The 24,622-nt window shown below is 41.8% G+C and overlaps 1 protein-coding gene and 1 long non-coding RNA gene across 9 annotated transcripts in view; one reads left to right on the forward strand and one right to left on the reverse strand.

Annotated features, from left to right (window-relative positions):
- Positions 1-21,860, forward strand: part of LOC309709151 — a 28,525-nt gene extending 6,665 nt beyond the window's left edge. Inside the window, exons 2-3 of the long non-coding RNA XR_014277441.1 lie at positions 20,075-20,149; positions 21,796-21,860. This is a non-coding gene — a long non-coding RNA (uncharacterized lncRNA). The remainder of the gene's footprint in view (positions 1-20,074; positions 20,150-21,795) is intronic.
- inpp4b (inositol polyphosphate-4-phosphatase type II B) overlaps positions 1-24,622 on the reverse strand; it is a 384,743-nt gene that overhangs the window by 222,951 nt on the left and 137,170 nt on the right. The window lies entirely within an intron of this gene.

Genomic DNA, 24,622 nt, shown 5'->3' on the forward strand with positions numbered 1-24,622 from the left:
TGCTTAATGATCAGCTGATCGGCTTTTCTGTCGCAAGTCCGTCTCTCTTGTTTGTTTTTGGCCCACTTCGCGCCAGAAAGAGGAAACCAGCGGCTGAACAACAGCAGCACGTTTAAGCTTGATAAGCTGTTGTTAGAATTTATTTAATATTACTTTCTACACCAGGATCTTTTTCTATGTAGCTGACGGCTGGTAACTGTGCAGGGGCGGAAGTTTAGCCAAGGGGGCCGATAGGGCAAGAACAGGGAAAAGAGGGCACAAAGACATACTTTTCTTTCTTATTCTCATTTAAAATGTCTTGTTTTTAATAATTAATTATCTGAATCTTACACCCAAAGTTTTAATCTGATGTAAACTGTATAGAAGTCCATTACTGTATATAGTACCTATTAAGTCTAATATTTTTCCTTTGGGAAGGTACCATCTGTGCAGTCTGCAATTCTGTTGAAGAAAGATGTTGAATCTATTTAACTATTCTTGAAAAATAATTGATTTTTGTGCATTTTGTTTCACACTGCATCAAATTAAAGTTGATTACGTCGATTAAGCATCATGAGGTGGAGGGTGGTTCCCTATTTTTTTTTTTTTTTTTGCTGGGAGTTTTAGAACCCTATTAGTTAGTTTGCTTACTCTTTAAAATACCAGAATAGGGAGGATGGAGTAGGTTTAACTTTATTAGATTGATCAGTATTGCTGAACTATGAAATATTTTGGGTGCAGTGTATTTTTTGCATACAGGTATAACAGAATAGCTTTAGTGTTTTGTTTTGTTTTTTAACTTGAGTTTGAACTTATACAAAATGCAGCAAGATATTTAAAAAAAACAGTTTTATTTATTAAAAAACACACTATATCGGATTCATATCGGTATCGGCCAATATCAAAATTTATGATATCGGTATCGGACATAAAAAAAAGTGTTATCGTGCCATCTCTAGTTACAGGTATGCCCGGCCTGCTAGCATCTTGAACCCTGCTATTATCTGCTGGACTGTTTCAGAGCTATCTTTGCACAGCCTGCACCTGGGGTCTTGCCTGGTGTGATAGACCCCAGCCTCTATCGATCTTGTGCTTATGGCTGCACAGGAATAAGCTGTGATTAGTACCTCTGTGCTGTCTTTCAGTCCAGCTTTGTCCAGCTGCTGGTTTCTTCACTGCTTCTTCCTCTATCTGCCAATGGTAGATACCCTGCAGGGGCCTGTCCTTTCATGATGGTTCTTCTGCTTGCTCCTCTTCTGTCTTGGGTTTCTGCTGCCTGAGGTATTCACTAAACACACGGTCAGTATTGTACTATTAAGAAAAAGGTTAATAACTGTAGTTTTCTTACAAGGATCCAGACTTTCTTGGAATTTTTAAAAGTGATTTTGAGGAACAGTTCACCAGGCTTTCTGAATTTTTCTTTTCCAGACATTGAAAATTGTCACATACAAGTGGGACAGAGGTGAAAAAACACACAGTTTTTGGTTTGTTTGTTAAACCACTTGACACTGACTGTTCCAAAAGGCATAAAAAAGCCCCTAAATTAAGGGAAGAACCAGTATTGTAAATAAATTATATTTTAAGACTCTTTGTTACTAGCAGGTTGTCACAAAAACAAATAATTTGCTCCTATGACTTTATTTAAATCTATGAAAATGTCAACGTTAACAGTTTAACAACAATGAAATTTTATTTTTGCACCAACAACTTGATTTCCAAAGAGCTATTAACTGAAAATTGGTATACCCCAGCACATTGTGCAGTATGTCCTTAAAAATGTGAGAAAACTGCACAGGTGGGGGGACAAAAGAAGTGTCAGGCCTAAAAATATTGACGCATGATGAACATTATCTAAAAGTCATGTCCTTTAGACAAAAGAGAAAATCCAGTGAAAACCTGACACGGGACCTCAGCATTACATCTGAACCTTCAGTTGATCCATCTACTGTGCACTGAAGCATCACCAGAAATTCTGTCAGTCTAAGGGTTGATGTCAAGAAGCCATTCTTAAGGAAGGGAAACAGGGAGAAAAGGCTGGGATTTACCAAATTACACAAGAACGGTACTGAAAATAGGTGGCAACAAGACTCAACAAGACTCATGGAGTCTAAATCCAAATTTGAGATTTTTGGCTATCATCAATATGTACACAGGAGATCAGGAGAGAGGTACAACACTGAGCGTTTACATCAATCTGTAAAACATGAAGGAGGCTCTGTCATGGTTTGGTGACAGAACTAGTGGTAAATGGCCTGCATTTGTATAGCGCTTTACTTAGTCCCTAAGGACCCCAAAGCACTTTACACTACATTCAGTCATTCACCCAATCACACACTAGTGATGGCAAGCTACATTGTAGCCACAGCTGCCCTGGGGCGCACTGACAGAGGCTAGTGGTGTTTGAGATCTTGTTAACATTGATGGAAAAATGAACACAGATGAGTGCCATCTGATTAAATTTGCTTGTTATAAGAGCAGTAAATAGATGATTTTGTTAAATAGATGACCAAGGAAGTAAAGAAGCAACTTCGGCAAGAGGTTGTGGTCAAGAAAACATAATTTATTACTGCACATTGAGTTTATCTGTACTTGTTAATTTAGCCTGAAGCTCACATGAGAAAATATTTCTGTAGTGCACTGACGAATTACTTCAACTGTCTCACTTGCATAAGTATAAATACCAAGTAACCAAGCAAATTGCATTAATTTCTAACATCATTGGTTGTCTCACACTAACCAGCTTGGTCAAAATCTATGACAAGAGGGTGCATTGTGGAGCAGCTGGAGCAACTCCCATTGCAAGAAAAGGCTTCAAGGACAAGACTGAGACAAGAGAGGTTTGATGAGCTACACTAAAAAATTTATATTATCATATGTGGGGGGAAAAAACTTGGTTGACAAAAAGTATTGAATCAACTAAGTTCTTTTGCTGGCATTTTGTTCTCAATCAATAAAAAATCCAGAAACTGAATAGTTCAAACTGACCTTGCACAGAGCCACGCAAAACATGGGACTAACTATCAAGAGCACTCATGTGGCTCAGGAAACAAAACATCACAAATAACAGAGAAGTGCTTTGGAAGGTTATTGATCTGGTAATATTTTGGGAAGTGCACTTGGTGGGCATCTTGAGGGAAAAGCATTCTTCAATTTAAAAAAAAAAATAGGTGAAAAGTATTCGGTACCATTTAAACACAATGTTCAGTTGAAAATGCTAATCAGATCAAAGGCCATGAAACTCAGTTGTTTTTTTAAACATATCTTCATTTTGAAATGAGTAACATGTTTTTAAAAACACTGCAACAGAGACATGTTTATCACTGTTTCTGAAAAGAAATTTCCATTTTAATTGATGAAGTTTTCCACTTCAGGGTGAAGTATATTTCACCTTAAACGAGCTCAGGTGTTGTTTCTGGGTTATGTATATAATTTGCACAATACAGTTTAAACTTGTGGATGAGGCATAGTTTGACGGTGGCTTTCTGTTAGTGATGGCTTTGAATCATGTTTAATCTACAGCACTGTGTGAGTGCATTCACCTTTAATTTACATTTTGCATAGCAATCACAACTTTGGTAATGGTGTTGACCAGATATCTGGATGTATTATGTTTTTTCTTGTTTGCCTAGTCATGTCCATATTGACATAATCAATATCCTTAATATGATATTGCAGGTTGAACTCAGACTTGAAGGGTTAGGGTTTCATCTGTCATCTTTTAACCATTCATGTTTGTGGTGTCAGGTAAACAGACATGTTAAGCGCTCCCTAACTGTGCTGCAGTACATTTCTCATGAAGGATGGCAGAGCAGCTCTTTGTGGGTTTTTCTGACAGGAGCTCGAAATGGATTGCTGCTGCGCTGTCTCGTGTCTCTTTGATTTTGTTGATTAACTTGACTGCAGTTCACAGTTATCATAGGAATGTAGTTAGTATGTCTGGAGATGTGAATGACCTACAGATCAAGGTAAACACAGGGATTGTGCACATGTTCACGTGTATTCCTCTTACTTGGCTGAACATGAATAAATACTCAGAACTTTCTTTTCCAACTGGAACTAAGTTGAATCGTTTTTCGTTGCATCTGCCAGACAAACAAGGCCATCAGATGACATAGTGAAAGGAAGATTTCCCATGGCTGTGCAGAGGAAGTGAAACTATAATATGAGCTGGTTAGTATGGCAAAAAAGACACTACAGATCCCAGATGGAGCTTTCAAGTGAGGTCAGAAATGACACTCAATACTGTGGTGGCAATTTTGTGCTTCTGTCAAAATTCAGGTTCCTCTTGAACGTTGTTGCAGACCTGTTTCACACACAGGATCACTTGTAGAGTCATAGAGTTCATGCAGTAGAGTGGGTCATCTACCAATCGACAGCTCTGACAGCCGAAGTATCCCTGGGCAAGCTACTGAAACGTGAGTTGCCCCATCACTTTAATCGGAGGGTGTCTGACTGTTGTCTAAAGTCCTATAGATTTACCAGACCATTTAGCATTTCAAAAGATGATTTCTTGAATTAATGAATCAACTTTCAAACCACGGGAAAGCCTTTTCTGAAGCTTCCTCTGCATCACTAAAAGACGCATATGTGCATTTCTTTGGTGTTCGGGTGTTGGCAGTGAGTTTGTGAGTATATATCTGGCTTGCAGTACTGTCCTCACATCAGCCGCTCCGCATGTTCTCTCCTCCTATGTAGCACTGGTCCAACCTCAGCATAGCATAAATCAGAGCTAATTTGTTATTTACACTTAACTCATTCACTGCCATTGACGTCTATAGCCGTCAATTGCAGTGAATGAGTCAATGTTTAATAGTTATTTAATTTACACATTTATATTTAACCACTTAACATAAACTGAAACCTTGAATTTTGCTCAGTTTTTAGTTACTGCATGATCTTAGATTTCAGTTATATATGGTAAATAACTAGCAATAAGTATAATATATGATTCAATAAACTATATTGAATTAAATGCATGGCCCTAAGTGTAGTTGAATTTCGGAAGTGGTTCGTTGACTCTGTTTGCCTTTTTGTTATAGATGTTGCGCCATGTAGCGTCATATAAGTAATATTTAAATGAACGTTAGTACATGTATGTGCCTTGGCCTTCCTTGTTGCACTGTTATCTAGATGTATAAGAGGGGAAAGGTAAAAATGTCCAGGCAGGTTACTTTGAGAATGGTCCCTTTTGTCATGGAACGCTGTGCGGCAGGCAGGAGTAGGACCCAAAATGCAGGACTCACAGGCACGAGGGAATAAACTCAAAAGGCAGCTTTATTGCGTAACAGAAGATGATAGGCGATACAAAACTAGACTGGGGAAAAACTAACATAAGGCTCACCAGGAAACACGGGGGAATCACACACAGCATGAGGGACGACGTCACGCTGAACAGAGGGAGACGCAGACAGAAATACACAGAGGGTTAACGAGGGGAGTGGGAACACACGGGGAACACAGGTGACACTGATAATCATAACGAGACAGGGCGGGGTGAACTGAACACTGACGGGAGAGGTGAAACAGGAAGTACAGAGGAGAGAGAGCACGAGTAGAACACCAACGTAACGGGCAGGGGAGACACGGAATAAACACGAAAGGGGACGAGGGCTCATAAATACATAGAGGGCACACAGGGGGAAGAGAGAGCACGGGGAGAACTTAGACATAATGGGCAGGGGAAGCATGGAATAAAACATAAGGAGAGACGAGGGCTCACAGATACACAGAGGGGCACACAGGGAGACATGAAGGGCAAGGGATCAAAACTAGAAGCCATGGAATAAATCACACAAGTACAATAATACGAAAATCACAAAGAACTAAAAACGCTGGGTCAGGAGACCCAGGACCGTGACAGTACCCCCCCCTCAAGGGCTGGCTCCAGACAGCCCAAACACAGAAAAACAAAACCAAACAGAAAACAACCCAGGGCGGGCGGCGGGGGCCCAGGACGGAGGGCTCGGAACAGAAAACAAAGAGCACAGCAAACACCGGAGCCCAAGAAAATAACTCAAACACAGAGCAGTTCAGGAGGCCGGCCGTGCGCAAGGCAACGGCGGCGACGCGGAAACAGTTCAGGAGGCCGGCCGTGCGCAAGGCAACGGCGGCGACGCGGAAACAGTTCAGGAGGCCGGCCGTGCGCAAGGCAACGGCGGCGACGCGGAAACAGTTCAGGAGGCCGGCCGTGCGCAAGGCAACGGCGGCGACGAAGGAGACGACGGAGCAGTTCAGGAGGCCGACCGCGCGGGAGGCGGCGGCGACGATGACAGCGCTGGTCCGGGGGCCGACCGTGCGGAAGGCGACGGCGGCCACTCAGGCGAAGGCGGTCCGGGGGCCGGCCGTGCGGAAGGCGACGGCGGCCACTCGGGCGATGACGGCGCAGTTCAGGGGGCCGGCCGTGCGGAAGGCGACGGCGGCCACTCAGGCGAAGACGGTCCGGGGGCCGGCCGCGCGGAAGGCGACGGCGGCCACTCAGGCGATGACGGTGCAGTTCAGGGGGCCGGCCGCGCGGAAGGCAGCGGCGGCGGCTCTCCAGTGTCAGGCGTACCGGCCGAGGCCCGGTGGGCACAGGACCAGTCGAGACGGGACCAGTCAAGGCGGGACCAGGCGAAGCACAGGCTGAGGCTGCAGCAGACGAAGGCTCTGAGGAGGCTGCAGCAGACGAAGGCTCAGAGGAGGCTGCAGCAGACGAAGGCTCAGAGGAGGCTGCAGCAGACGAAGGCTCAGAGGAGGCTGCAGCAGACGAAGGCTCAGAGGAGGCTGCAGCAGACGAAGGCTCAGAGGAGGCTGCAGCAGACGAAGGCTCAGAGGAGGCTGCAGCAGACGAAGGCTCAGAGGAGGCTGCAGCAGACGAAGGCTCAGAGGCCGGGCCAGGCGGGGCTGCAGAGGCTGAGGCCGGGCCAGGCGGGGCTGCAGAGGCTGAGGCCGGGCCAGGCGGGGCTGCAGAGGCTGAGGCCGGGCCAGGCGGGGCTGCAGAGGCTGAGGCCGGGCCAGGCGGGGCTGCAGAGGCTGAGGCCGGGCCAGGCGGGGCTGCAGAGGCTGAGGCCGGGCCAGGCGGGGCTGCAGAGGCTGAGGCCGGGCCAGGCAATGACGAGGCGGTCGCAGATGGCGGCTGGACAGGCTCCTCGGGCCCTCCAGCTGATGCGGAGACAGGAGGCTGAACGGGCCCCTCGGACCCTCCAGCGGAGACAGGAGGCTGAACGGGCCCCTCGGACCCTCCAGCGGAGACGGGAGGCTGAACGGGCCCCTCGGACCCTCCAGCGGAGACGGGAGGCTGAACGGGCCCCTCGGACCCTCCAGCGGAGACCAAAACAACGCCAACAGGCATGAAGTCCTTCGGCCGACATGAGGACAACTGGCGCTGCACTGAGCACTGACTCTGCCCAGGCAATGCGAACATGGTGCAGTTCTTAGGGGGCTGCTTAAACTTCAGGGGTCCAGAATCAGCTGGTGACTGAGACCTAGCCTCTGGGGAAGCCCTGGAGTGGCAAACTGTGCCAACGGCGGCTAAACCATGGAAAGTACCCTGAGTAGAAATCCAGTTACCTCTCTGCATGGAGTGAATGAGCAAAACTGGCGACCCAGGAGACTGAGCGGAGAGTGGCTGCTGGGCAGCTAACTGAGTTACTGGAGACACGGGTGAGAGCGGGAGCTGAGCTGCTGGACACACGGGGACCTGAGCTGCTGGACACACGGGGACCTGAGCTGCTGGACACACGGGGACCTGAGCTGCTAACGGTGGAGAAGTAAATGACTGCACAGGGGACTGAACTGATGTCTGTAGTAACGGTGGTGGTGAGAGTGGAGTAGGTGGTGGAGTTAATGACTTCACAGGGGAATGAACTAGAGGTAGTGACGGTTGTGGTGCTGGTGGTTGAGTGGGTGACTGTGCTAAAGGAGGCTGCACTGGGGACAGCGGGGACACTGGAGACTGCACTGGGGACACTGGAGACTGCACTGGGGACACTGGAGACTGCACTGGGGACACTGGAGACTGCACTGGGGACACTGGAGACTGCACTGGGGACACTGGAGACTGCACTGGGGACACTGGAGACTGCACTGGGGACACTGGAGACTGCACTGGGGACACTGGAGACTGCACTGGGGACACTGGAGACTGCACTGGGGACACTGGAGACTGCACTGGGGAAAACAGAGCTGCAGGTGACTGCGCTAGAGACCGCAGTGATGGTTGTAGTGGAGGTGTGACGGGTGGAGGAGTGGCTGAAGTGGCTGCGGGTCGGGCGGCTGGTGGCTCAGCTACAGAGCATATTAACGGCAGGGCTATGGGTTGAATGACTGACTGAGTAGCAGCCTGAGTGGCTGGGTGAAGCGACGGTTGTGGTGGAAGAGAAACAGGTGGTAGTGTGGATGATGGAGCTAAGGGCGACTGAGTGGCAGACCGAACTGATGGCTGAAGCGATGGTAGAGGTGAAAATGGAGCTTGTGGTGGAGTTAATGGCTGAGCTAGCGGGGACACAGGAGACTGAACTGAGGGTGGCGGCGAGGGAGCTAACTGAGCTGCGGGTGGCGGCGAGGGAGCTAACTGAGCTGCGGGTGGCGGCGAGGGAGCTAACTGAGCTGCGGGTGGCGGCGAGGGAGCTAACTGAGCTGCGGGTGGCGGCGAGGGAGCTAACGGAGCTGGAAGTAGCAGCGAGGGAGCCGACGGAGCTTCTGGCAGCACAGAAGGTGAATTAGAAGGCCGAATGTCCGGCTGTGGGGTGGCGCGTCGGCGGCGTGAATGCCGTTTCTTTTTTGATGATGGCTCTGACGGGCCGAGCGGCTCCACATCCGGCCCTTCAGGCAGGTGGGTAGTAGCAGCTGGGGGATGAAGGTGGAGCTCGTTGCGGATTAAATCCTGTTCGAGTGGGTGGAGCGCACTGAGTAGCCAGGGAAGACCAGAGAACAAGCGCTGTAGTCTGGTTTCCACAGCACGGCGAAATTCCTTCCCCTCATGTTCGAGCCACAGATGCAGGAGTCTTTCCACGGAGTAGATTATGTCCAGACGCAGTTCTTCTGGTGGGTTGAGTGCTGCTGGGTCCATATCTGGTGACGTCGTACTGTCATGGAACGCTGTGCGGCAGGCAGGAGTAGGACCCAAAATGCAGGACTCACAGGCACGAGGGAATAAACTCAAAAGGCAGCTTTATTGCGTAACAGAAGATGATAGGCGATACAAAACTAGACTGGGGAAAAACTAACATAAGGCTCACCAGGAAACACGGGGGAATCACACACAGCATGAGGGACGACGTCACGCTGAACAGAGGGAGACGCAGACAGAAATACACAGAGGGTTAACGAGGGGAGTGGGAACACACGGGGAACACAGGTGACACTGATAATCATAACGAGACAGGGCGGGGTGAACTGAACACTGACGGGAGAGGTGAAACAGGAAGTACAGAGGAGAGAGAGCACGAGTAGAACACCAACGTAACGGGCAGGGGAGACACGGAATAAACACGAAAGGGGACGAGGGCTCATAAATACATAGAGGGCACACAGGGGGAAGAGAGAGCACGGGGAGAACTTAGACATAATGGGCAGGGGAAGCATGGAATAAAACATAAGGAGAGACGAGGGCTCACAGATACACAGAGGGGCACACAGGGAGACATGAAGGGCAAGGGATCAAAACTAGAAGCCATGGAATAAATCACACAAGTACAATAATACGAAAATCACAAAGAACTAAAAACGCTGGGTCAGGAGACCCAGGACCGTGACACCTTTTTCCAAGGTGTAAACCCTATTGCCAGTTGAGTGGCAGCTCTAATGAAAGGTGGCACAGTGTTTTCTAACTAATGAGAGGCAGTGGTTCTTCTTCTATGAGGGATCACATCTGTAGCTTATCAGACATCAACACCTTAGTATGGTTGATTAATATAAGCTGTGTCCCAATTCAGGGGCACCATATGAGCACCAGTGTTGATCATACTTCATGTGTTTTCAGTCTCGTTGTCACAGGTGAATAAAACCAAACACCCAGCCATGCAGCAAAAAAGTGTGGGCTGTTGTAGAACTTACTGAATTCACGTTTGTGAAATTTTTTCCCTTTTAAATATTCCACAATTAACTGTTATTAATTATTATTGCAAACTGCAGTGTTGCATCGCGGAAAAACAGTGATGAGCATGCTGTGAAAGTCACCAACGCTAACTACAGAGTTTCAGACTTTTGGCATTAACATCAACACAAACACCGTGTGCTTTGAGCTTTATGACATTTTTCTGTGGGTGTAACGCGTAGGTGCCCCAGCACTTTAAGTCCATGCAATGTATTTGATGTTTTTCCATCAATCCATCTTCTTTCACTTCCTTGTTTTCACAATTAAAAACTAAAATGAAAACAAAAATCAAAGCAAAGAGGGAATCTCTAGTGTGTCTAAAATGAAAATTATTCATCATCCTGGGGTGAAGTAAATATTACAGCAGTTTGTTGATGATATTGTTTTTTTAAGTAATTGTAGCTTGATGTCTACAGTGACAGTCAGAAAAACAGTTATTATAGGTACCGAGTTTGAATAAATATGAGTCTAAGAGGATTTAGTTAGGAGGATTAATCTAAGTTTTTACAAATAATCACAGGTTTATGAATTTATTTAATAATTAGTTTATGCTAATTGTTCGTGGCAGGTTGACAGAAGGTTATAAAAGTTTCCTGCTTCAGTATATACAGTATTATCATATTAGACTGTCTCACTGTTGGCAAGTTAAAAAAAATAAAATAAAATTGTTTTTTGAAACATGAATGAATGAAACATGCAAACAGTGCAACTTCTTATATATGAAAAATGAAATTTCTTCCTCTCGTTGTAAAGTAGATTCACAGCATTCTTGAACCTTAGATTTGTATAAAGTCTGAAAATGCAGAAGTGAGAAAATATAAATGTTCATTCTTAAATCACAGCAGAGTCATGTGTGCTCAGTACAGAATACCTTTGAGTCATTTTGACATTAAGAGACCAAGTTGTAGTTACAGTTGATAATCTATTACCCTGAACATGATGGTCTACTTTAATGATCGACAATAACGTGGTGTTATAGAAAAATACCCAAAATCCTGTTGAATCAACATGATTTAGTTATGCAGTCCTGTGTAAATGAAATACTTCAGTTGGACAAGAAACAATTCAGTGCTGGGAAAAAGAGAATTTATACTGTTTGACCAATCGTGTGGGAGTGGTGTACACAATAAAATTAAGTAAATTCAGATATTTTTTTTCAGTGTACTTGTGCACATAAGCAAAAGCTGTGGTATATTATTGACAGACCAAGTTACATTAGCATCTGTTAGGACATGCCAAGCTCCAATCAAGCATAGTGTCTGTATAGAGTACCAATTAGGGCTATAATTAGTTATAATTAGTCAACTTGTTCCACGGAAGTTATTTTTAATTCAGGTTTTAATTCATGAAACTTCATATAAATAAAATAAACACCACTCACCACTCGCTAGTAGCAGGTGTAATTGCACTGCATTATAACATATTACGGTTCTAAAATTGGTGATTTGATTACATTAACTAAGCAAACAATTATGTAATTACTTGAGTTAATTAAGTTCTACAATTATCTGCATGATGGGCTGATAGAGGATATGAAATGTGCTTTTCCATTGTAGCGATATGGACTTCATTGTTATTATGTGATGGTCTACACTTTACTTCATGTTCTTGGAAAAGAACATGAAGTAAAGTGTAAACTCTAAAAGGTCAGAGGTCAAAATAGGAGACTTTACCGCCTCTACGCTCCCTGTAACAAGTAATTATGAGAAAGTTTCCCAAACTATCAACAATTTTTAAAACAAGTAAACAAGTAATCTTGCGGCATTATTAATACAGCTTCCTGAAGTCAAAATTTATACTGCTCTATGTGTTTTTAATCAGGGCTTTAACAAAAAAACCACTCACAGAAATCCATCACTACTTCGGCCTTTACCCCTTAATTGTCTGCTAAGCAACAACAATGAAGAATCAAAGCCTTTGAAGATAAAGAGAAGCCATTAAGCTTATACTGCTGCACAAATCATTATCAGCCAAATCCCAGAGACAAGGCTCATCGCAGGGGTAAAATAAAGAGTAGATAAGACGGAAGCTAATGATGATTTTTCTCCCAGCGTCCAGAATGAAAGGCAACAAATGGGCAATAAAGATCCCAAAGAGGTGTCACTGAAAGATTTGAGAGAGCCGACAGAGGCTAATCACCAAGGTTAAAAGCTATCGGAAAAGACACGACTGCAACAGCCTCATCACTTTTATGACTTGTTCAGAATGCCGGTATATGGATTGTATTTTTCTCATGGTTGAAACTGTTGACAAATGTTTAGTATATTGGCCTACATGCTAAAAAATTAACATACTGATATTATTAAAAAACAGAAAGAGGTGGTGCAAATGAAAAACAATGTTTCCTCCAAATGTTTTGCGTACATCCATCTATCCATCTTCAATCCGAGGCAGCTTACAAAAGATTGTCCTTTCAAAGGAGTTGAAATCTCATGACATTTTATAACCTTGATTTAATTAACTAAATTGTTTCATTAAGCTGTCAGAGTCCACCACGACAGATGCATTTGTGCGATATACAACACAGTGCTCATTCATCAGACCCATTTATAGTCCTTTTGAGTTTTCCCTGCCTATTGTCTTTATTTGTGTTAAATTCAGTCCGCTGACTCAAAGTGAATTTAATATAAAGCTTTGGGACTCCCTTAATGGGGCTAACATGCACAAGACATAATTACACTTTAACAAAGGATCCATTGTCAAACATTTACTATACAATCAGGCAAGTCAAGCAACCGAGTTCAAACAATATGCCAATATACATACGCAGTATGTCATGCTAGACACTGATAATCTGGAACATGCAGAATGTTACATTTTCCCTTTTTTTAAAAAAATTGCATCTTTAGTTACTGGATGACTTTTTTTTTTCTTTACCTTATTGGTGTTTTGTTATAGCAGTGGAGCACTGAGCCCTGCTGGGTTGAGCCTTATGCTGCTAAAGCTTTGATCAGGAGGTTCACAAGCGACAAGCTATGCACCTAACAAGGGAAGTGCTGTAGTGCTTCCACAGCAGGTGGGGCTCAGTGCAGGGACTTTTAATGGCAGAAAAACTATGCAGCTTGAGAAAAATAGCATTACCTCATAAGATTGACATCTGGCTGAGGATGTCTGTTTTACTGTTGTACACAGGTTTAGACATGATTTAAAATCTCAGAAATGCTACGTTTATTATTTTTTAAATAAGAATAAATCTAAAGGCCACAGCTTTAACTACTTAATTTTAAACATGAAAGCTCTAAATGCAAATTAGGCTGAAATTTAGTGCGGCGTGAACTAAAAGAGAGTGAATATTAAATAATTTCCACTGGAGAAAAACAGCAGGGGTTCGAAATTTGCCAGTTAAATCAGATTCAGTTGTTTACTACAACGACCTGAATATTCGTTCCTTTTTCTAACATGTGCATTTGTTGAAATTATGAGCCAGGTACAACACATTATTCCTGTTAACAATTATTTCCTCCAATTTAGCCTCACTCTACAGAATATGTAAAAACCGATGAACGTAAACAAATGAAAGCTTGAAATAAAATCGACAACAGTGACAGATAACTGATACCCACACGCTGTAAAAGGGAAACAGCCAAGAAGTGTTTGTTTTTTTTGTTTTTTTTAACTTTGACTGTTTTAGATTTACATGTTTAGATAAAAGTTCTTGCAACCTGAATTTTCTCCTTTTCTGTTAGGTTAATAATAAAATTCTTGATTCAACTGCATCTATTTCTACCTTCAAAACACAGAATTTCCTTTTGACTAAACCACAAAAAATACACTCCTTGTTGGAAACTGGTGACTGTCTACATGTCAGGTAAATCCACTACTTGTGAGAGCACATACAAGTTTTCCCTGACAATTCAAGAATATTCATGTTGCTATAGCTGTATACTGAAGCACTATAGCAGATAGGAGAATAAAGTAACGAGGACAAAGCTGAAAATGAGCTGAGACATTGTTTATTCTATGAAACAACACGGTTATGAAAGTATCTACTGTCTGGCCTCAAGTACATCACACCTAAATTAAACAAATATGTGCTTAGCAGTATTGTTGAATGGATCCGTGACTGCACTTTAACTCCCACATGCACATTTCCACTCATGCACTGTAAATTTGCACAAGGACAATCACATAGACAGACCAGCGGCGACTGAATTTCAGAAAAAAGGATTCACTGTTATGTCTTTGACATTCAAGTTCGCTTAGCCTTTAAAATAATTCTGAATCTTTACTTCAAAGTAACAGTTGTCAGTTCACAAGGGGTGCATGTGATGTTGGCTTGTAGGAACTGTGAAGCCGAAATGTCTGCAATATATACTTAAATCTTCCCATACAGTGACACCCATGTGGAGCTGTTAATGAGTAGTTAAAGCAGGCTAGTCTGAACGCTGTAATCTTTGCAGATTTCCAGTAAACTGGAAAAACTTCTGAATAATAGAGTTTATTTTTTGTTCATGAACCAATCATGACCAAGCGATCATGCCTGTCAAAAAAAAAGTTTTCTTCCCTGGTTTTTTTTAACAAAATATTGATAAAATAACAAGAAGCTTTTCAATTCAGCTCTCTGTCTAGGCAAGATTCACTTTTAAGGGAATAGTAATGTATTTTGGACATAATAATCTTGGTCTCTTTCTTCTTTTTAAACATATTTTAAGAGGTTAGTAGTGCAGTAAAAACCAGATAAGTGTGGCACGATGCTTTTGACTACAAAAACATTATGTAGGAGTACGTACTAGGTAATAGGTATTGATTTGTAAATACTGGGCATGATTCATTTGAGCTTATTATATATAATATTATACTACAGTATCTGTCTAACTAACTAGGTGACTTGTTCTCTTTTTCCAGACCATACTTTCTTTACAGACACATTTTGGTGTCAACTTGAAAGAAAGGCAGATGTCAAATGTAAAAGTGAGGTCAGAGGTCAAACGTGACATGATATTTGGATGCAAACTATAATGGGATATTTTAAATCCCCATATACCAGTATCATTTCATAAATGTTGCGAATACAACATGGGCCGAACATTTGCATTATTTATTAACTGTAGTATTGTAGGGTCTTACAGTATACAGCACTTCAAAGTGACTGTTGTGATTTGGTGTTATATAGATAAAATTAACTTTAAAAGATTAGCCCTTGAAGAAGAGGTCAGAAGTTCAGCATAGGTTTAAATAACTTTATATAGCATCATTATCACTTTGACCTTCAGATAAATGTGTTTGACCTTGTAAGAGAAGTCAGAAGGCAGGGGTGACATTATAAATATGACCCCACTCTATACACCTAAAAAGTTGTTGAATTCATTGAGAACTTTAAGCTATTCTTGTTATGTATGTATGTGTATGTGTATGTGTTATTATATTCTACTGAAATAATAACACATACAGTATGCACACAAACACTTCTAAAAAAGGTTCTTGGGTGAGGTAATAAAAAATGTCTTTGTTGTCATGCAAATGTGCAGCAAGATTTGATGCAATTCTGACAGTGCAAACATCTGGATAAAGGCTTCACCAGCGTTTAGTGTGGCTATGTCTTGTGGATAAAAAAAAACCCTTTTTAAAATCAGTTTGTCTTTGTTTCCAATGTCCTGAAACGCCTGCCTGAGGGCAGCTGTTCAGAAAGAAACAAACTGTGGTCCAAAAAAATCAAGGTATTAACTTAACCGTGGTTTGGGGGAATTGTAACACTAATACCCATTGTTTGAACCATTCAGGTACATTTTCAGTGATTAAGTGAATCTCCAGTGTTGTACAAATAAATACCATAGATTTCTTTCTCAAAAGCCAGAGAGAGCATGCATAGCAACAACTACAGAGTGTGTGTGAAGTGTGGGTGCCATGAACTTCACTTTTATATGGAAACTAACCAGCAGTGAACAAGACCAGTTAAAACATGCATATCCACTCATGTTTTACTAACAATCAATATGGCTGGGTGCTTCTCAGACAAGTGTAAAGCACATGTGCATACACATGCATGATGGTGTACTCTTCACTGTTTCCTCAAGGGAAAACTAGTCTTCTGCAGCTGCAGCTCAGAAATCCTTGTCATACAGCTTTGAATAAAACAAATTAGGGCAACTACAGAGTGAAGTTTTTCAGAATTGGCATGCTTTTCGCTGGTTGCCAATGGCAAATCTTTCCTTCTGAGTCAGATAAAGTTGAAAACTTTGCTGAGATCAACACTTGCTAGCTCTTGCATTTCAAGTGGGCTAGTTAGCCATAGCCTTTGATCTTGAAAGATATAATAGTCCTCGCAGAGTTTGTCTCTCATGTTTTTAAGGTTCTTCAAAAGTTAAAACTGCTGCTGTGGGTTTTTTCTACTCCAGCTTGGCTTGTTAGCTGGTATCGTTTGAACCATCTCTCCAGTGACAAGCTGCATCCTAGCATTGCATGAACCAAGCCTTTGTTTTCTTTTTCACAGGGCAGCGAACACAATGAAACAGAACAGCTGTTACAATGAGCTTGTTCATGTCTACACTATCAGGTTTGTTCCAGTACCTAAATCCTAGCTGCAGCTACTTCTCACAAACTTCCCACATCACATACGGCCTTTTTAAAGAAGACTCGACCGTTAGCTGGTGTCAACCTCAGACGGTTAATTATAAACATTTATGTGGGTAAAAAGAATGCTTGAATTTGATAATTTTAGACAAACTGGTTATCTTTGACTGATGCTTTTAAAAGGACAGCCCTAGAACAATTTCTTGCTAACAAGCGCTCCGTGTCAATATTGTGTTCAGCGCTTTTCTCTGCTGCCATCAAGAATCCAATACAATCAGTAACTGGAGCTCTAAATGTGGAAGTCACAAATAGGAATTTAATGTAATTTCCTGAATGCTGAAGAAGCATGAAATTGTTTTGCGTGCTCTATTTATTGTGTGCAGGATGACCCCAACATGACCAGTGAGTACTATATGGCGCTAAAGTGTATTCTTTAGCTCCAACTTCGACATTACTGGGTAACCATCTCTTATTAATAAAACATCCAGTTCAAATGAATCACTAGTCCCTCAGCAGTGATGTAAAGCCACAAAACTGTCACCTGCTGCTCTTAACACCAAATCTAATTGATTCTAAGTGATATTCTCAACAACATTAAACCGACACTCTCACAGGGCTGTCACAGTAGACTGCATTCATTGAATAATAATGACTTGTGCTGTTGTTTGGGTGTTGTTAACCTTCATGACTTCAGAAGGCAGCAGTGGGTTATGCGAGGGTGGAAAAGCAGTCTCCTATTTCTCTTTCTGCTTCACTGCATGCAGTACCCCCAAAAAGCACTAGCTCCCTACATAATTGATGAAGCACTTGGGAGGTGGGACCCTGCTCTCAAAGTTTCTGTTTTTTGTTTTGTTTTTATGCGGACATTTTCACCTACTTGAACATCAATACGTGGCTGATCAATGGCGGTTTGAGTGCATCCCGTTTCCAAATTTTACAAAAGCAATTGCTTGAATATAGCTCTTAGAAGATTAACTTCAAACTCTGTACCGACAAGAGTAACAAGAGTCAGCCAGGATCATTCAACACCAGAAAAGTACTGTTAACATGGGCCAACAGTGATATAACACTTACACAAGGGGGCTGCTGACATTTCTCTGCCGTTGCAAAGGTACAAAGCTGCTTTAGAGTGAAATCTCCACAAACTCAATTTTCTCCTTGAAGTTCAAACCAATGCATTAGGCTGTAATTTGACTCTGCATGTGTCTTGATATCTGGAAGCATTGATAGAGTGTGCATTTGCAAATGCATTATGATATCTGCATAAAATACATTCTTTGAACAGCAGTAGGTTTCGGGCCTGTCTTTGACAGGCGAGTGCAAATGACTAGATGAAAGCACACGGAGGAAGAAATTTCTGCCAACAGGCATCAAAACATTTTCACTAACTAACTCTTTAAAAAAAAGTAACTAAAGGGATACAGCGCCTTGGTGCTTCACACAGTACTTAAAGCATTAAGTTTTAGGGGGCTGTTAGAAGAGAAGCATTTATTACCCTGCAATAATCAGAATACAATGTCCCAATTGAATTGATTGCTATAACAAGCACTTGCTCTACACTATGTGATGTGGATCATTGCAGCTGTTCTCCATCATTTCCTCCCGTCGGCGCCTTTTGACGGCACATTTACAACTCAACTTTCAAACTGTCTGAGGGGAATTTCTAACCTGACGTGCCAGATGGTTTGTTGCTTGGAACCATCTGGGTAGCTGTCCTTGGAAACTGTTTGAAAACTTAGCAGGTGATTGGATGAACCATCTGTCTATCACTATGTTATCACGGGGGAACTTCAACCAACCAAATAAACAAGCCGCTTCTAACAGAGCAGATGGGTGACTCAAACTGCTCCAGTCATTCAGAAGAAAAACAAAAAGTCTTCAATATTGTATTTATCATCTTATTTTAATAAGGAATGAAACACTTTAGGAGATTTGAAACTCAAAGAGTGAACTGCACACATGAACAAACTCACTTCAGTCTGTCTTTAGTGAACTGTAAATTTGCATAACCCTTGGTTGGCGTAAGCTGGACAAAAGAATACTGCATGCTTAGATATCGTTTTTGAACGGAGCCTCATTTGCAACCATAATGCTGCTTGGCCAATGGTCCCTTTTGGTCCAATAATTCTGAGTCTTTTTAGAGTTAATCAGCGCTAAAATTGTTTAGTTAGCCCAGTTTAACCTGCAGGAAATTGTGAACGCCCCTGTAATGTGTTTTACTGCCACAGAGGAAATAAATTCATGATGAGTAGGGAGAAAATCGGCTGTCACAGATGATGAACTCAAAATGACAGTCTTAAAATGCTAATGCATATGCGGCTCTAAAGACCTCCAGAAACCTTGGGAAAACACTGCAAAAATGAATTTGCTACACTGGCATATGAAAGGAATAAGGCTATTCAATAAATCGATCGAACTAACAACCATTACCTGTGAGCATTTGATGCTGTCAGATTAATGAGAATGAGTGCATTTCTGAAAGGTGCTGAGGAAAATACAAAACAGTGCCACTCTTATTCTTTAGTTGAGGCAGATTTCAGTTTCAGGGGACAACAAAAATGCCACGCTGTTAGTCAGAACAAAATCTGAACTTTTTTTGGTCTACTTATTCAAAAACAAAAAAATGTTCTGTGCCTTCAAAAGACTGTTTCATCTTCATACCGCCAGTCATCAGAGTATGCATGCTGTTACTTTTTTGCTACTTTAATTAACTCTGTTTTTATTAAAAAATGTGAGTTATTTTAGAGTGAATGTTTGTGATCTGCCTGTGAAGAAAGCTCAATGATATGGTTGATATGGATCTTTATTCATTAGCAAAGTCTGGTATTTTCAGCTGCTCCCCTATTTCCCAAGGAGTCACCGCAGCAGATGATCATGTTTGATTTGGCAAGTCGGTTGGGCTTCCTGATGCACCCCGTCCATTTATCTGGGCTTGGGACTGGCACTGGGAGTAAACTAGTTTGAGAACCCCCTGAGGCTGGATTTCAGTCTCCTCCCAATCTCAAACCAAGGATCTTTTCTATTTGTTTACCTTTCTGTGTAAGGTAAGTAAGGTAAATGTGTTGACCACTACACTACGGAGCAAATTTAAAAGCAGAATACGAGCAAAGGTTTCCCTCCTTACTTTTTTTAGACCAACAGTAGCTTTACAGTGTCAGCATTGGCTAGCACTTTAGCACCACACACACATTTTCTTTGTCTTTCATAAACAAAGTGTGAAGTATTTCAGCTCTTGTCACTAGCATGACAGTGATCCTTTGGACCTCTCATAACTTGCTCTTGTTTCCGCCTCTGTTAAAGTAATTAGAGCTAATTAAAGTAAACCATGCAAGGACGGAGTCGTAGTCTACAGAATTAACATCTGGGTCATCAGGGCTTCCAGTGCATTCATGATATCTGGGCCCAGATGTTCACTAATGCCAACTGATCATTGCAGATAGGTTTTTTTTTCCTTCGAAACTATTGTTATCTAATGCATTTTGGCTCATGACATTCCTCTTTGCCCTCCAGATGCAAATGCAACCAAAGTCTGTACCCAGTACCAGAAATCCGGACTCTTCACTGGACATTCATCTGTTTACAAAGGTTAGCAAAACAGCAAAAAACAGACAAAAGATCTAAAATTAGTAGTTGGCCAATTAGCCGTAAAAGCTATTGGGTGGTATGATAGAGATTTTTGGACAAAGACTAAAAGCAAAATCAATATGTGTAAAAGTGTAAGTAGAACAGTGCTGAGGAAAACTACCAGTCAGTCACATTCAGTGCTGCAAGCCCTACGTCGAAAGGTCATGAACCTTCAAAAAGCACTGTGCTGTGAGCAGAGATTTTGATTGGTTGAAATAACCTTCTCAGAGGTTGATTTAACAGTGGAAAGGCAGGTAGAGAACTGTGGAAAATTCCTGCAATGGTAATGCAGCTACTGACGCGTATTTTCCCAAGAGCTCCATAAGAAATGTCTGTTAACCTAACCTTGTCGGGTATCATAAGACTGACTCCTGAAAGCCGCAAGAGGATAGACTTTTCGTCTGTCAGCTACAAAGCAGTGAACTGTGTTGATACAATCTCACATAACAGCATAACAAATCCAGCAACATCGACCAAATCTTTCAGTTCCAGTTCAAAATAAAATCCAGGGATAACATTTACGTTCTAAGTGTGTGTGTGTGTGTGTGTGTGTGTGTGTGTGGGGGGGGGGGGGGGGGGGGGGGTCATTTTTAAGTCACTCAAGGGCTTAATCTTATGGTCCTAACTTTAATATGGCTTTTATTTAGCTTTTTCCATATAGCTACCTACAAATAGTGTATTTGTTTTTTGAACAAGCTCAATATTCCCACATGTAAAGTTTTAGCCTCATAAAGAGCTTTTTCATTAGTCCTGTAACTGAAGATAGCTTTCACAGTTTCTCCCTACTTTACTGTTTTTACGTTCCTGCCTGTGTAACACTTTGCACAATAATTCTGGTAATGTCTCCAATAAATCCCCAAAATAATTTTATTAGATAGAAACAGCAGGGAACTCCCTAGAATCAGCTGATATAAACATCAGTGAACATCTGTCACACTTTACATCACACTAAACAAGCAGACATTAAATAATCATTTGAGACACGTTAGCCTTCCAAAAACATCACACCTGCATCGCAGAATGAGTGTTGTGTTTGTAACATGTCAATAATGTATCAGTTTTTTCTTTCTACCTTCACACCTGAGGAACATAAACCAAGTGGCAAGACTCCTGTTGTGTTGATTTGGTAAAGAGTTCATGCTGGATCTTCTTCTTGATGCAATCCTCCATATATTAGGAATGGCCACAAGCCAGTGCACTAAGAGTACACTGGCTTGTGGCCCCCTGCGGGGCAGATAGAGATGGACAGATTGATCCAAATGTCGATGCCAAAGCTGATGCTGGTATCAGATCGAAACTAGGTAATAATAGGGTAGATACTTTGTTTCTATACTTTAAGTTCAGTATGTAACACACTAATTTGTGTCAAAAAAATATTGTTTTGAAAATGAAAAAATATATCTGCATGCATCCATAAATCGTGACACACTGCTCTCCTCTACATCAGCTGCCTTTATAAGTATTGGTATCGGCAGCACTTCCCTGTATTCACTTGGTATCGGTTTGATACCAAAATCAGCTGTGTCGCACAGCAGTAGATGTAGAGCTGAAGATTTTGTTGTGAGTGAGCAGAATGCACAGAAATGATTATATCTTATTTGTTACAGCTGAGGATTTTAGATTTGGAGAGGAAGACCACAGAAGGAGGACCTGCAGAGGTTGGTGTAACAGAAAAGGAAGCTAAGGATAAATAAAATGAGATGGAGTCAGGTGATCTGCTGTGGTGACCCCTAAAGGGAGCAGCCAAAAAAGAAGAATAAGGATAAGACTATCATATCCATCACTGTATTCTTCCGAAAGATAATAAACGTTGTTTACTGCTAATGTAAGCAATATTAAAATAATGCATTTTCTTTTTGTACAAGGAAAAGAACACTTCATCATCAGTGAATCAGCACTGAATCACAGTGCTTTGTATCGCTTTGTACAAGTACTCTATAATTATTGTAAAAAAAAATCTGAATAATAACAATTTGCTGTGCATACAAACTAAATCAATGCCAAATTAAGACAATGTGTTTACAATCCTGCAGTGTTATGACTTTTCCTCCCAGGACGCTGTTGGAGACTTGCAGACACACATGCTATGAGCATTTGTAAGTTGTGCTCAGCTACATTTAAAAAAGTTCAGTATACAGTATTTGTGAGCTGAATATAAATTGTGGAACCAGTGTGTTAAGTGAGGGAGGGATTGAATTCCAATTGAAAGCTTAAGGCATTGGCTTAGGCTTCATTAAGAATGGCTGGCTCTTCAAAAACAACCGTTCAAATCAGCATGTAATTATTAGGCAAGTGAGAAGAATTCCTAATCCGGGAAGCTGCAGGGCTTCCAGCGCCTATGGCCAAAAAAGGCACAGCAGTCCAGCTACACACTATGGCTCACTTATACATGATCCAGCAGCCTGCATAACAGGGTGCACCCACATCCTATAGTATTCTGCAGGTGTTTGGTGAGGAAGCTCAGGAGAAAGTCCAAAAAGGAAAACAAGAACAAAAAGAAAAAATCATATTATGTACACTATATACTGCAGTAAATGTATTAAACAGCATAACTAAACTAAATACAGTATGAAAGTTATTATGCAATCTTCCAGTTTATCGTGCGAAGCTAAAATTACCATGAATGGCTCCTTGCCAGGCTGCCAAGCACAGCCTAGTGAAGGAGGTGTTTGTCAAAGCAGAGATCTACAGTCAGTCCATGTTAACTCAGATGTCAAATACTCTATGTTTAAAGCTCAAACTGGCATCCGCTCTCCACTTCCCTAACCTCGGGCTCGCTGCATTATTCATAAAACTTCCAGATACGAGTGAATGGGAGAGAGATTTTCTCTTTTCCTGTTTTGTTTTGTAACCAGCAGCAGTAGTTTTTCCTGCTTGTGTTGCATAATGCTGACTGTTTGGATTTGTATTCAAACTGAGAGGTGCAAGAGTATAACAAATACCACAAAACATCCTCACCACAATCTGCATACATCAGACTTAAAAATGAAGGACTTATTCCAGGATTTGCTTCTACGGAGGAGCTGGTCCTGTTGCTAGCAGAGCGTGGCCAATAGTACACCCAGAGTATGAAATAAGGAGCACTTACTTCCTTTTCTTTCTGAAATCCTGGCAAAAGATGTAAGTGCACTAGTAACAATTAGTGTAGTGGTATTACATCCCATTTAGGTATTTTTTTCTCTTATCTGTGCAGGCACAGTATGATTAGTCCCATCTGATTAGTGCTGTAACATCCATCCAGAGCCATAAAGGAGCTACTCTATCCTGTACCTGAGAGAAATAAAGCAGTTTTGAATTAGATGGGGTTTTTTCACTTCACCTTCTATGGTCTGTGGTCTGATTAATAAAATCTACTCATGGGATTGTTTTTTAAAGCCATCCACATTTTAGATTTAGTGCCTAAAACCTACTTACTAGTGGGCGTTCGGGCACCAAAATATAAACCTGTAACATGCTGAAAAGATTTATCACAAGGTTTGTTGAATGGAAAATTATATTCTTAATAAGTAATATCATAAATAATATATTAGAGTTGTAATAAATTTGCAAGTCACCAAAGTGGAATTATCGGCACAGTCCTCTTTCTCTTGCATAATACAGTCAATACTTTTTTTGCTTACAGTTTTATTTCTGATATTTAAAAAATTATTGATTTAATCTTTTAATCTTTAGAGTTGCAAAAATAGCAAATAAACCCACTCTGGGCTTAATATCAGACTTTATTTACTGACATTAACTGAAAATGTATCAGTTTTGTATCATTTATCAATGTGTTTTCAGTCAAGGTTAAGGATAAGACAATGCAATTTAAATTCATAGAGTGATGCTGTTGCACATAAACCGTTTCTTGTATCTCTCCTCTCTCAGTTTACATGCAAACCTGTCACTACTCTTCTTCTACATCAGCAAAGACAGCTCCACTCACTCTCCTCCTCGAGTTCTCACAGACGCCAACTTATTTAGCAGCTTTTTGGATCCTTTGGCCACATTTTGAACAAACTTTGGCTACGTTCTGCAAAAAAGTCATCATACTGCTGCTAAACCCAGACGGCTTAAATCAAATTTTGAATGATTAATTTATGTTATGTAATGAAAAACTTTAGTCGCGGCCTGTTGTTTGTTTGAAATGGCCCCTGCTCCATCAGCCCAACCTGCTGGCTCAGTGTGCAGCAGGGGTCAGGGGTTTTATCTCCCTATAGATTTAGTTAAAGTAGGGCATTAACTCTATATTGTAGTCGGGATAGAAAACCTGTTACTTCAACTGAAGTGCCTCACAAACTTCTGCATCCAGGTTTTTCTCTGATTTTATTCTGTTTCGAGGTTTTTAGACCTGAGTTTTCCCAAAGTAACAACACTGTGGAAATCAGATGCAAATCATACCATTTCTCTCCAATATCTATATGCAGGAGGCTCGTGATTGCGCGACCTTGAAGA

The sequence above is a fragment of the Aulonocara stuartgranti genome (assembly GCF_965226115.1).
Source record: "Aulonocara stuartgranti genome assembly, chromosome: 6".
In the NCBI taxonomy this organism is placed as follows: Eukaryota; Metazoa; Chordata; class Actinopteri; order Cichliformes; family Cichlidae; genus Aulonocara; species Aulonocara stuartgranti.